The 13,467-nt window shown below is 51.9% G+C and overlaps 1 protein-coding gene across 2 annotated transcripts in view; it reads left to right on the top strand.

Moving 5' to 3' along the window:
* Positions 1 to 2,281: 2,281 nt before the first annotated feature.
* ODAD4 (outer dynein arm docking complex subunit 4) overlaps positions 2,282 to 13,467 on the top strand; it is a 99,758-nt gene continuing 88,572 nt past the window's right edge. Inside the window, exon 1 of one of the 2 annotated variants that reach the window (XM_075347630.1) lies at positions 2,282 to 2,312. The gene's annotated coding sequence lies outside the window, so the exon portion shown is untranslated. The remainder of the gene's footprint in view (positions 2,313 to 13,467) is intronic. The other variant, XM_075347632.1, reaches the window with a different exon arrangement.

Raw genomic sequence — 13,467 nt, 5'->3', positions numbered from 1 at the left:
GTGTAAATGGCCACTGCAAAACTGCTGCAGACTAGACTCATGCGGCAGGTTTTTTGTGGCACTTTTTGATGTAGTATTTTTGAGCCAACACACACTAAAACTTATTTTTCAATGCTCTTTTTCGGTTTTTCTCAAAAAAATTGATGCAATGTGTGATTCTAGCCTTAGAATTTATGCCAGTGCAATGTGTACCGCCCCGCGTTCGGCTGCAGCCGAGCCGCTTGGATCCGGGCTCGTTGGTGGGTGGCTCGAGCGCCTCCGGACCCGGGGTCACTTCGCTCTGAAAGGGGATGCTGGCGCTTTTGGTGGGGGGTTAATAAAAGGTGCATGGCCGAAGCCGCGCTTGAGTTGTGACGCCACCCACAGGATGTGGTGAAGGTAGACACCACCGCTGCAGTTACGGGGCACCCGGGGGAGATGGTAGTGCAGCAAGATGTTAATCCCTCCGTGGGCAGGGATGGTGGCCCCGGGGCCTGTTGGGGATAGCTGGGCGGTGCAGGGCGGTGCGCAGCCGGATGGCACTGTTGTAGTCACTGTTATTGACACACACAAGTCTCTGGTAAGCCAAGTTGATGGTGGTCGGTGCCCGCAGCCGGCTGCGTCTGATCCCCCACCCGGTTCGGTGGTCCTGGCCTTTCTCCTGCACCATGTTGTGTATCTGTAGACTGCCTGCGCTTCAGCGATGGGAGTCCGCTCCCCGACTTTGTGGATTTCGGGGGAGCCCTTTGTCCGCAGACGCTGACCCGTGGGATCTCTCTGCCTGTGCGGTGGCTTTCTATCCCCCTCGGTGGGCTGTTGTCTTCAGTCGGGACTTGGGTGGGAAAGGACCTATAGTCCAGACCGCAATCAGTTAATTAACTCAGTCCAGTGGATTCTGGCCTCATTTCAGGGTCTGAGTACCCCCCTGTGTGCGCCGGTTTCCGAGTCGGTTCCCCGGGTCGGTACCGGCGGGCCACTACCCTGTCCTGGTCCACCACAGTTCCACCGAGACGTCTTCCCGGCTCCTGCAGGCTAAGGCCACCGTATGCCTCCTAGCCAAGGTACCAGGGCTCCGACCCTGGCACCTGTCAGACTGCTGCAGACCTGCTACACAGGCCTGCTTCCACTCTCCTTCACTCCCAAAACTAATCTCATCTATTTGTGTTACCTGCCTCAGGCCCTCTGAACTCCTCGGTGGGCGTGGCCAACCACCTGGCTCCACCCCCCTGGTGTGTTCATCGAGCACTGAGAGAGGTGACTAGGTTTTACTGGTTTGCTGATGTTACCTTATTGGGGGACAGGTGTAATGCGGGGGTCTATCTGTGACTACCTGGCTAGTCCAGGGCGTCACATTTACTTGCATCGCTAACATTTTTTGCTTAAGGCTATGTGCGCACGTTGCATAATTGCATGCAGTTACGCTGCGATCTGCACCGTAGCGTAACTGCATGCGTCCTGCGTCCCCTGCATAATCTATGGAGATTGTGCAGGAGACGTGCGCACGTGGCGTGTTGGAGCGCAGCACTTCGGCTGCTGCCAGAAGTGCGCGTCGTTCTAAGAAGTGACATGTCACTTCTTTCGTGCGCTCTGCATGAAGTCCCTGCTCTGTCTATGGGAGGGGCTGGGAGGGGCTACATGCAGAGCGCATGGAATCGGCTTTTGTTTCTGCAGTGATTTGAAGTGCACGTGTGCTGTTTAAATCGCTGCAGAAATTTCTGCAGTGCCAGTACGCAACGTGCGCACATAGCCTAACTCAGGTTTCATGGGCTGTATGTAAGGAACAGGCCCTGTAGGTGCAAAGGTGGCCATTTTTGTGCTGGTCTCTCCACTGATTCCTAATGAAGTTCTGAAAATTGCGGCGCACACTTGCATATTCCCAGTCACCTTTCTATTTCAGACACCGTGTGATGGGGACATTTTCTCAAGGTACATGCGGGTATCAGCACTGGACATTAGCGGCATATGGATATGCCATAAATATAAAGATGCAAGGTGCGACAACCCCATTCAAAGAAAAAAGTAAAGGGCTAATCCATTAATTCTTCCTTCTGGACAGGAACGCTGTTTAGAGGCTCATTTGGAAACATCTATATATATAATTGTCTTATTCTGTCTGTCTGTCTGTCTGTCTGTCTGTCTGTCTGTCTATCTGTCTGTCTGTCATGCTCCGAAATTGTGTCCTTACGGTGACACAAAGCTGATTGGCCGCTGGGCTCGCCATGGCCCCGCCCCCCCACACGGATTGGCCTCTCGCCCCGGCTCTCTGCAGGCCCCGCCCCCTCACGCAATGCACGCTCGCTGTGGCCCAACTGACACGGGGCTCCGATTCCCAGGTGAGTACACACACATCAGATCACACTCACTCTCACACATCACATCCACACACTCACAACATGCTGGGATATCGCTTGCTTCTACACCGGCTCCGTCAGGATCCCGGCAGCGCCAGACATAACCTTGCGATGCTGGGATCTTAACGGAGGCCGTGAAAGCTGGTAACCATTATACACATCGGGTAACTAAGGTCCCTTAGTTACCCGATGTGTATCATAGTTACCAGTGTACACCGGCTCACACTCACACACACATCACATCGCATCCACACATCAAGGTCCTGCAGCTGCAGAACATACATAACATAACAGCACACACACACACACACACACAAATCAGATCACACTCACTCACATACACACATCACATCGCATCCACATACTCACAACATCCTGGGATATCGCTTGCTTCTCGGCGGCGATATTGTGCTGTTGTGAGCTTCCAGGACCTGCCGGGGGATCACATGGCCAGAAGCATGTGATATCCCCGGATGTTGTGAGTATAAGCGCGTATGTGCGATATCGTCAGTGTCTGTGTGTGTGAGTGTATGCGATCAGGTGTGTGTGAGTGTATGCGATCGGGTGTGTGTGTGAGTGTATGCGATCGGGTGTGTGTGTGAGTGTATGCGATCGGGTGTGTGTGTGAGTGTATGCGATCGGGTGTGTGTGTGAGTGTATGCGATCGGGTGTGTGTGTGAGTGTATGCGATCGGTTGTGTGTGTGAGTGGATGCGATCGGTTGTGTGTGTGAGTGGATGCGATCGGTTGTGTGGGTGAGTGGATGCGATCGGTTGTGTGGGTGAGTGGATGCGATCGGGTGTGGGTGAGTGTCGGCAGAGGAGCACGGCGTGCTGGAGGAGGCTGGGAGCAGAGAGGCTGATCTTGGGGAAGGCTGGGAGGGGGGGGCTGATGCTCAGGGAGGCTGGAAGGAGAGAGGCTGAGCAAACGTGCTCCATCCGCCATACTGCGCACTCCCCATCGTGCTGCATCCCCCATGCTGCGCACTCCCAAACGTGGTCCATCCGCCATGCTGCGCACTCCCAAACGTGGTCCATCCGCCATGCTGCGCACTCCCAAACGTGCTCCATCCGCCATGCTGCGCACTCCCAAACGTGCTCCATCCGCCATGCTGCGCACTCCCAAACGTGCTCCATCCGCCATACTGCGCACTCCCCATCGTGCACCATCCGGCATGCTGCGCACTCCTAAGCGGATGGAGCATGATGGGGGGGTGCGCAGCATGGCGGATGGAGCACGTTTGGGAGTGCGCAGCATGGCGGATGGAGCACGTTTGGGAGTGCGCAGCATGACGGATGGAGCACGTTTGGGAGTGCGCAGCATGACGGATGGAGCATGTTTGGGAGTGCGCAGCATGCCGGATGGTGCACGATGGGGAGTGCGCAGTATGGCGGATGGAGCACGTTTGGGAGTGCGCAGTATGGCGGATGGAGCACGTTTCGGAGTGCGCAGCATGGCGGATGGAGCACGTTTGGGAGTGCGCAGCATGGCGGATGGAGCACGTTTGGGAGTGCGCAGCATGGCGGATGGACCACGTTTGGGAGCGCGCAGCATGGCGGATGGAGCACGTTTGGGAGTGCGCAGCATGGCGGATGGAGCACGTTTGGGAGTGCGCAGCATGGCGGATGGAGCACGTTTGGGAGTGCGCAGCATGGCGGATGGAGCACGTTTGGGAGTGCGCAGCATGCCGGATGGTGCACGATGGGGAGTGCGCAGTATGGCGGATGGAGCACGTTTGGGAGTGCGCAGCATGGCGGATGGAGCACGTTTGGGAGTGCGCAGCATGGCGGATGGACCACGTTTGGGAGTGCGCAGCATGGCGGATGGAGCACGTTTGGGAGTGCGCAGCATGGCGGATGGAGCACGTTTGGGAGTGCGCAGCATGGCGGGTGGAGCACGTTTGGAAATGCGCAGCATGGCGGATGGAGCATGATAGGGGGTGCGCAGCATGGCGGATGGAGCACGTTTGGGAGTGCGCAGCATGGCGGATGGAGCACGTTTGGGAGTGTGCAGCATGGCGGATAGAGCACGATGGGGAGTGCGCAGCATGGCGGATGGAGCACGTTTGGGAGTGCGCAGCATGGGGGATGCAGCACGATGGGGAGTGCGCAGTATGGCGGATGGAGCACGTTTGGGAGTGCGCAGCATGGCGGATGGACCACGTTTGGGAGTGCGCAGCATGGCGGATGGAGCACGTTTGGGAGTGCGCAGCATGGGGGATGCAGCACGATGGGGGGTGCGCAGCATGGGGGATGGAGCACGATGGGAGGTGCACACCTCCCCCCAACACACACACACGCGCACTGCACAACACACACACACTAGGAATCACAAACAACGCCCTACACAGACACCCACACACACAGGCAACGCTGCACACACAAATATACGCACATACTGCACAACACACACATTGCTCAAAACATACCTCCCCCCAAAACACACCACACCCACACAAACCGCACAACACACACACACACACAACGCTACAGACACACAGCGCTCCACAAACAACGCAACACACGCAACACACATACAACACCGCTCTCACCCCCCGCGACACTCAGAACATGTACAGCGCCCTACACAAACACTTGGTAACTACACACAACAACATCTATATATATAACAAAAATCATACATGAACTACACAATACGTAAATTCTAGAATACCCGATGCGTAGAATCGGGCCACCTTCTAGTTTGTACATAAAGCCCTTGTACAGGAAGATCATTACTGAGAAAATAAACAGACGTAATCATAAAATGGCCTCTGACTCATCGGAGTAATCAGTAAATTACAGTGTCCAAAATAGAAAACTGTTAAAAGAAAAAAATTGTTTTTTATTTCACTGTGGGAAAGGGTGTCAGAAGTAATTATGAGCCCTCTATAGCAGAACTCGGAATGGGGTGTCACCCTGCCTTCAGAAGGAAAGCTATGATTAGTTTGGTCCCACTCTCTTCTTATCCTGATTTCTTCACAGTTCTCAAGATGTGTACATTATTTTATTCTCCTTATTCCAGATAGGGCCTATATTGCTGGGCCCCATACGAACTGTTATACCTGCTACCATGATCGTTGCAACCATGACTGTTGCCGGGGCCTGTGGTTCCATGGGGAGGTACTGTGACCGAGCCCATGGAGGCAGGGGTCTGTCGTGGCCAGCAATATTTTCATCTGTAGGTGGTTCTAAAATCTGTCTCCCTGCCCCACACTCACTCTACAGCACAATGGTACCTGTGTTATGATGTCATTACCTGTGACATAACAGCAGCATGAAGTCCATGATGTGATGCCTGCATGTGTACCGCCCCTGCAGCAGTCGGACTGCTCGGATCCAGGGTTGCCGTGGCTCGAGGGTCTCCGGACCCGGGGGCTTGGGGTTACCCGAAAATGAAAGGAGGCTATTAAAGGTGAGTATGTGATGCCCTGGCCAGCCAGGTAGTCACAGATAGGGCCTTCATTACACCGTTCCCTAACAAGGTGACAGCAGCCAAACATATAAAACAATAGTCACCCCCCTCAGTGCTTGATGGACACACCAGGGGGCGGAACCAGGCGGTTGGAAGACGCCCACCAAGGAGTCTCAGACAGCCTGGGGTGGGAAAGTTTAGTTTAGTCGTGAAGTTCTAGTCTAGAGGTCAAGAGGAGAGGTGTGTGGGCTGGAGCTGTGTGCAGCTCCAGCAAAGGAAAGACCCAAACTGAACCGGTGCCAGGGTAGGAGCCCTGGTACTGCTGGCTAGGAGGCAGACGGCGGTCTCCGTCTTCAGGAGCCAGGAAGACAGCTCGGTGGAACGGGACAGGGTAGTGACCCACCGGTACCGACCCGGGGAACCGACTTGTTAACCGGAGCACAAAGGGGGATACTCAGACCCTGAAGCTAGGTCCAGAAGCTACTGGGGGCTAGCTAATTAACTGATTGAGGCCAGGACTAGAGGTCCTGTCCCACCCAAAGTCCCGACTGAAGGCAACAGCCCAACGAGGGGGAGAGAAAGCCACCGCCACGGCACAGAGATCCCACGGGCCAGTGTCTGCGGGCAAAGGGCTCCTCAGGCAACCAAAAGCCGGGACCGGACTTCTGAAGTTGCAGGTGCAGGTAGTCCACCATCACAAACAGGTGCAAGAGAAAGGCAGAGACCACCAACCGGGTGGGCTGGTATTTTTAGGCTGGGAAGGCCATCGGTAATGTTACCACTTTTCAGGGTCACCAGGTCACTCCAAGTCACACTGCGCTGCGTCTGCTTATGTACCGCCCCTGCAGCAGTCGGATCCGGGGTTGCTGTGGCTCGAGGGTCTCATGACCCAGGGGCTTACAGCCACCCGAAAATTAAAGGGGGGGCTATTTACAGGGGGGTTAGTGTTCGTGACACCACCCGTGGTTCGCGGTAAGGGGAGTACAGTCGCTGCCAAAGGGAGTACCCGGGGGAGATGGAGCGGGGCAGCCAGATGACGTTCCCTCCACGGTTAGGGTAGGCCCCTCGACTCTGGATGGTGGAGATGGTGCAGGCCAGGCGGTGAGATTCAGGGGACAGCAGCGTACTCACTCAGGCCGTGTGGATATTGGTGCGACCATTAAGCAGACTCTGACACAGGAGTAAACCAAGTCTCTGGATGCCGCTGCCACACAGGGGAGCTCGTCCGGGAATCCGTCCCCATTGTTATTGCTATTGGTTCTGGAGCTGCCTCCATGCACTATGTTTAGACGTTTCTGAGTGACACCTTATCCTGAAGTTTTTAGGGTCCTGCTCCCTACGATTAAATAGGGGAGCTGTGCTCTCGATGGCTGACACTTGGGATTTCAGTGGGCCGCATAAGCTGGAAAGCCCTATCCCCCTCGTTGCGTTGGTCCCTTCGACCTCTGAGCTCTTGGGGAAAGCTCATAAAGAGACTATCCTCCACTGGTTAATTATCAGGTTGCGTGAAGCTACTCCCTAATCTAGGGTCCAGTACCCCGCCGTGCTCGGTACCAGTCCGGTTACTAGATTTTCCGGTGCCGACCGTTCTCCAAAACTAAGTCTGGTCAACCTTCTCCAATACCCTTTGACCGGGTCCCCGACTCCTCCGGTCCCAGACCACCGTCTGCGACCTAGCCAAAGTCTGCCAGGGAGCTACAACTCCCTCCGGCTCCTCACTCTCTGAGGGCTACTCCTCAACTGACTATATCCCTCCCACCAGTCTATCTGACCCCTAGGCGGGTGGCCCTTTTCCAGCTAGACCACCCACTGGTGTGCCTGACAGGGTGTGGTGTGAGTTGTGGTTAGGATTTGAATGCTGATGGAGCAATACCAAAGGTTAGGATCTTAGAACCATGGAGGGTGAGTTCTGCACCATAAGGCTATGTGCCCACGTTACGTCGAAGTAGTTGCAGTTTAAAAAGCATCCTCTGGCAGAAAGGGCAATGCTTTTGGCTTTAAAAATGCATGTAAAACGCAAAGAAAGTAGCCTATGCGCACCTTGCTGTTTTCATGAGTTTTTAGTGCTTTTCCGGTGCTTTTAGAAACGCTGCAGTTTTGTATTAAATTGAATGGATGGGAAACGCAGTCAAAATGGCAAAAACAATTGACATGTTGGTTCTTTAAACGCAGAGTTTTTGCCCAAAAATATGCAAATTTCACGCAGCGTTTAGAACAGCATAGTGGGCACAAGAAATCCCTATTTCTCATAGACTTTGCTGGAAAATCAAAACACATGCATTTTGGCATTAAAAAGGTGCAGTTGAAAACGCTGCTGAAAAGCATGAAAAAACGCAACGTGGGCACATGGCCTAAGAGAAAGGAGTGCAGTTCCCTGTGACACCCTGATTAGGTAAGGGGCGTCACACTTAGGGTACCTTCACACTTAGCGATGCAGCAGCGATCCGACCAGCGATCTGACCTTGTCAGGATCGCTGCTGCATCGCTACATGGTCGCTGGTGAGCTGTCAAACAGGCAGATCTCACCAGCGACCAGTGAACAGCCCCCAGCCAGCAGCGACGTGCAAGCGACGCTGCGCTTGCATGGAGCCGCCGTCTGGAAGCTGCGGAGACTGGTAACTAAGGTAAACATCGGGTATGGTTACCCGATGTTTACATTAGTTACCAGCGCACACCGCTTAGCTGTGTGTGCAGGGAGCAGGGAGCCGCGCACACAGAGCGCTGGCTCCTTGCTCTCCTAGCTACAGTACACATCGGGTTAATTAACCCGATGTGTAATGCAGCTACATGTGCAGAGAGCAGGGAGCCGCGCACACTGCTTAGCGCTGGCTCCTTGCTCTCCTAGCTGCTGTACACATCGGGTTAATTAACCCGATGTGTACAGCAGCTACATGTGCAGAGAGCCGGAGCCGGCAGCACAGGCAGCGTGAGAGCTGCAGAGGCTGGTAACTAAGGTAAATATCGGGTAACCACCTTGGTTACCCGATGTTTATCTTGGTTACAAGCTTACCTCAGCTGTCAGACGCCGGCTCCTGCTCCCTGCTCGCTTCATTTGTCGCTCTCTCGCTGTCACACACAGCGATCTGTGTGTCACAGTGGGAGAGCGCCTTTGAAGAAAACGAACCAGGGCTGTGTGTAACGAGCAGCGATCTCGCAGCAGGGGCCAGATCGCTGCTCATTGTCACACACAGCGAGATCGCTAATGAGGTCACTGCTGCGTCACAAAAAGCGTGACTCAGCAGCGATCTCGGCAGTGAGCTCGCTGTGTATGAAGCACCCCTTACACCTCTGAAGAGAGGCGAGATCAGTAACTTTATCGCTCATCAGAGTTGCTGAGTCACGCACAGCTGGGAAGGGCCCAATAACCATGGACCTTCCCAGTCTGATAATATCAGTTCTCAGCTGTCTGCTTTACCTTTGCTAGTTATTAAAAATGGAGTGGGGGAGCCCACCTTGTTTATTTAAATTAACTATTTATTTATTTGGGTAATAGATTTTAAAGCTATCTTTGCACATCTCTAACACATAAAACCCACCATTAATTTCAATGTCATGCGTTTCTTTTTGGTACGTGTCACATGGACAGTACACACGGATGGCACAAAGATGACACATATGTACACACAGATGGTCAAAACGTGCGTTTTTTGTTTTTTTGAATGTGTGTAAAGGGGGCCTAAGCGAGTGAGAGTGAAAACCTAGCAAGGTTATATGCACAGGTAGCCTGGTGCAGTTCATCAAAACCTATAGTGTTGGAACTTAAACCTATCTCCCCTGACTTTCCTCAGTGTACAGCAAGATTGTGGGAGAAGCGGTGATCCCTCCAGTATCTTCACCATGCAACACATTACTATATTATATACTACTACTTATATACATTATTTTTTATATATATATATATATATATATATATATATATATATATATATATATATATATATATATACATACATACATACACACACACACACACACACACACACACACATACACACACACAGTATATACACATTATTCTCAGCCTAACGTGAAGTTTTCATTAGCATGTGATGTTAGCCTGTCTGTAAACAGTGTATTTTTCAGCTGTATTTCACATGATAAAAACAAACATATGCATAGCAGCATAAAAATTACTTGCTGTGCATATGTTCAGTCTTTTTGATATTCTTTTAACCTCTGCAGGTTTTGAAAACGTAAAACTGCTAAAAAAAAATGTGACCTGTCCATTCTTCAGGCAGTTTATCTCAAATTGTCACAGAGCTAGTGAAAATGAGAAAAAAATGATTGCAAAGACAACACAAATAAGATATTTTAGGCAATAGACACCGGTGTGTCCTAAAGTGTCTTCATCTGGAATTTAAAATACATTTTGGGGGTGTGCAGCCCCCGTGCCAGCAGCCGGCGCTGCTCGGATCCGGGCCTTTAGGGGTGGTGGCTCGAGGGTCTCCGGACCCGGGGGTCTCGCGGACACGCCGAATAAATGGGGGGACGTAGATGTACGGGCTAGGCCGTAGTAATTTCGTGACACCACCCACGGTGTGTGGTGAGGTGGGACACCACCGATGCTGTTATGGGGCACACGGGGGAGATGTTGTGCAGCAAGCTGTTAACCCCTCCGTGGGCAGCGATGGTGGCCCCGGGACCCGGTGGCTCAGTGCAGGGGATGGCGACCGCAGGGGGTGCTGGTGTACTCACTGTTAGTAAAACGCACAAGTCTCTGGTAAACCAAGGTGACGGTGGCCGGTGCCGCGGATGGTTGCGTTCGGGTCCCCACCCGGCTAGTAGTCTCTATCGTTTTCCTGCACTGCTTTGTGTAAGGTAGACTTTCCTAGTGTGAAACTCAGGAGTCCACTCCTGGCTGGATGTGGCCTAGGGAGCCGTGCCCACAGACACGGCCCCGTGGGATCTATGGGCCCTGGCGGTTACCTCTTATCCCTAATCGGTGGGCTGTTGTCTTCTATGAGGGACTTTGGGTGGGACAGGACCTCTAGTCCTGGCCTCAATCGGTTAATTAACCAGTTCCGCTTGGTTCTGGTCCTGGCTTCAGGGTCCGAGTACCCCCCTTAGTGCTCCGGTTTCCAGGTCGGTTCCCCTTGTCGGTACCGGCGGGCTACAACCCTGTCCCGGTCCACCTCGGTTCTGCCGAGCCGTCTTCCCGTCTCCTGGTGACGGAGACCACCGTCTGCCTCCCAGCCAGTGGCACCAGGGCTCCTACCCTGGTACCGTTCAACTTGAACTTCCCTGCTGGAGCTACACTTAGCTCCAGCCCACACTCCTCTCCAAACTGAACTCCAAACTCATCTGCTTGTTATCCCGCCCCAGGCTGTCTGGACCCCTGGGTGGGCATGTCCCAACCGCCTGGTCACGCCCACTGGTGTGTCTATCTTTCCCTAAGGGGGAGTGACTAGGGTTTCTGGTTGGCTGTGTGTTTCCTAGTGAAGGAACGGTGTAATGCGGGGGCCTACCTGTGACTACCTGATTTTGCCAGGGCGTCACAATACCATTAGGGATCATGCACATTTTATACAACTTTTTTTCTTTTCCTATGTGTATGATATACTTTTATTTTTGTGCAATGAGATTTTTCCTGTGTTGATTTCTGCTTTTTGTTTGTGCTGTTTAAATCTGTATTCATTAATATACTTTTTTCCCCCCAATTCAATAGGAAAAGCACATCAGACAGTGCTTTCTTATACAGAGGGCAACTGTAAAAAAACAATATATACTGTATATTGTGGGTTTGTTTGTTTTTTTATAATGGGACCCTATGGTTAAGATATCTCCTTGAATGTCTATCGAGTGTAATACACTTAACTTTCCATCTGTCCAGCATGCCTAACATGGTTCATAAACAATGACTGGGCAGATTATTCATACATTTTTTTTTCTGTTTAATTTTCTAAAATGTTTTTTTAACTGTTTTTTTTTTTTAGCTTTTTGAAACTCCTATGACTTTATTCAGTATAAATGTCTGAGATTTCAACTTTGAAAAGTGCAGCCAAAACTATTACAACATTTGTATTTCAGGCTCTGATCATGCGGGGTCTATTGTAGGACACATTTGCCTGATTTTCTCTAACTAATCATCTACTCCATTCTCTGACCAATGATGTCGTGTCTTCCGCCTCCCTACAGTATGCCAACTCATAGACTTCTGTCTAGTCATACTAGCCACCCATTTTGCTCAGAGATTTGTGAGATAGACAGAGTTCTGATGTGGATCTGGTTCAAAATACATAATAAAAATGGCTTTGAATATTCATGATTCGATTAGGAAATCCACATTGCTATTCACGCAGCATGTTTATTTTTGACAAGGGTTTTGGAAAACCTCACCGTGAAAAAAAAGAAGGGTATTTTGCGGTTAATATTATTAATGGGGGAGGGAGTCACCTAGATGCCTCCCATTACTAATCTAGGGCTTACTGGCAGATTGAGCTGTCATTAATTCCTGATATTGCCCCAAGTGCCACTATACCAGGGCAATATGGATGAGCCAGGTAAAGCTCGGCATTGTCGCATCTAATGGATGCGACAATTCTGGGCTGCTGCAGGCTGGTATTATTAACCTGGGGGGAGGCAATATCCATGGTGCATCCCATCCTGATAATACCAGCCCCCATATGTCTGATTTACCATGACTGGATATGAAAAATGGGGGGAACCCTACTTCTTTCCCCGCCTTTTTTGACATCCCGCCATGGTAATGTTACGTCCCCACCGGAGTCCGCTCCAGCGACTTCTACTTCGATCACCAGGCGACGCCGTGTCCCTGCCATGGATAGTTCTGGTGATGGGAGAGGAGTCGATGCCAGCGGCGCTGGTGGGTGCAGGCTCCGCTCATCCACTGCGTTGGGTTTCCTTGGGATCAGCAGTACCACTGGCTGACTGTAGGTGGCGTGTGTCTTCCAGCTGAAGTACCATCGTTGCTACAACCAATGGGAAGACACCACACCCTTCTTATTTCCCCTCCTGTCTGCTGACCATTGCCAGAGATAGTTCTGATTTCCTGGCTCTTGTTCTGCCCTGTTCTGTTTAGTTATTCTGGTGTTCTGACTTCTGCTTGTTTCCTGACTACCCTTCTGCCTGCTGTTTATGTACCTCGCTGCCTGATCCGGATTTGACCTCTGCTTTGTGTTCTGTTTACGTCTTTGCCTGCCAATTCTGTCCCTGTTCTGCAATTCCTGCCTGACGACTACTCTCATAGGACTGCAGCCTTGCACAGGTAGTGATCACCTTGGGCCCTGGGTAATTCCAAATCCCTGTATAGGGGTTAAAGGGTTTCAGGGTTCTGGGGATCCTGCTTGGTGAGTGGCTTCCCTCTATCCCATCTGAGTCTGTGGATCCAGGCAGGCGTTACAGGTAAAGTGCGCTGGTGGGTTCTCCAATCTGCCGCTGTTGCGTTACCTACACTGGTTATCAAAATATGGCGGGGCCCCAAGTCACAGATGCAGACAGAGGGTGGGGGGCGTGTATAGCAGTCTGCAACCATTCACAGACACTTTCACAGAGGGTGGGCGGGGGAAGCAGGGAATATTCATGAACCTTAATTAGCAGGCCTGGAAGAGTCTGACTGCAGCATGATCCTTCGGGAACCACAGTATGTATAACTATCCTGCTTTTACTACCATGTAACTTCCATCGCAGCCACCTAGCACTTACTACAGCAATTTAACAACCATTTTACAGCCCCGAATGTCTCGTCGCCATTGACTTGTATGGGA

Source organism: Anomaloglossus baeobatrachus, chromosome 5 (assembly GCF_048569485.1).
Source record: "Anomaloglossus baeobatrachus isolate aAnoBae1 chromosome 5, aAnoBae1.hap1, whole genome shotgun sequence".
Taxonomy (NCBI): domain Eukaryota; kingdom Metazoa; phylum Chordata; class Amphibia; order Anura; family Aromobatidae; genus Anomaloglossus; species Anomaloglossus baeobatrachus.
The sequence above is the reverse complement of the archived record's forward strand: the minus strand, read 5'-3'. Positions and strand labels throughout refer to the sequence as shown.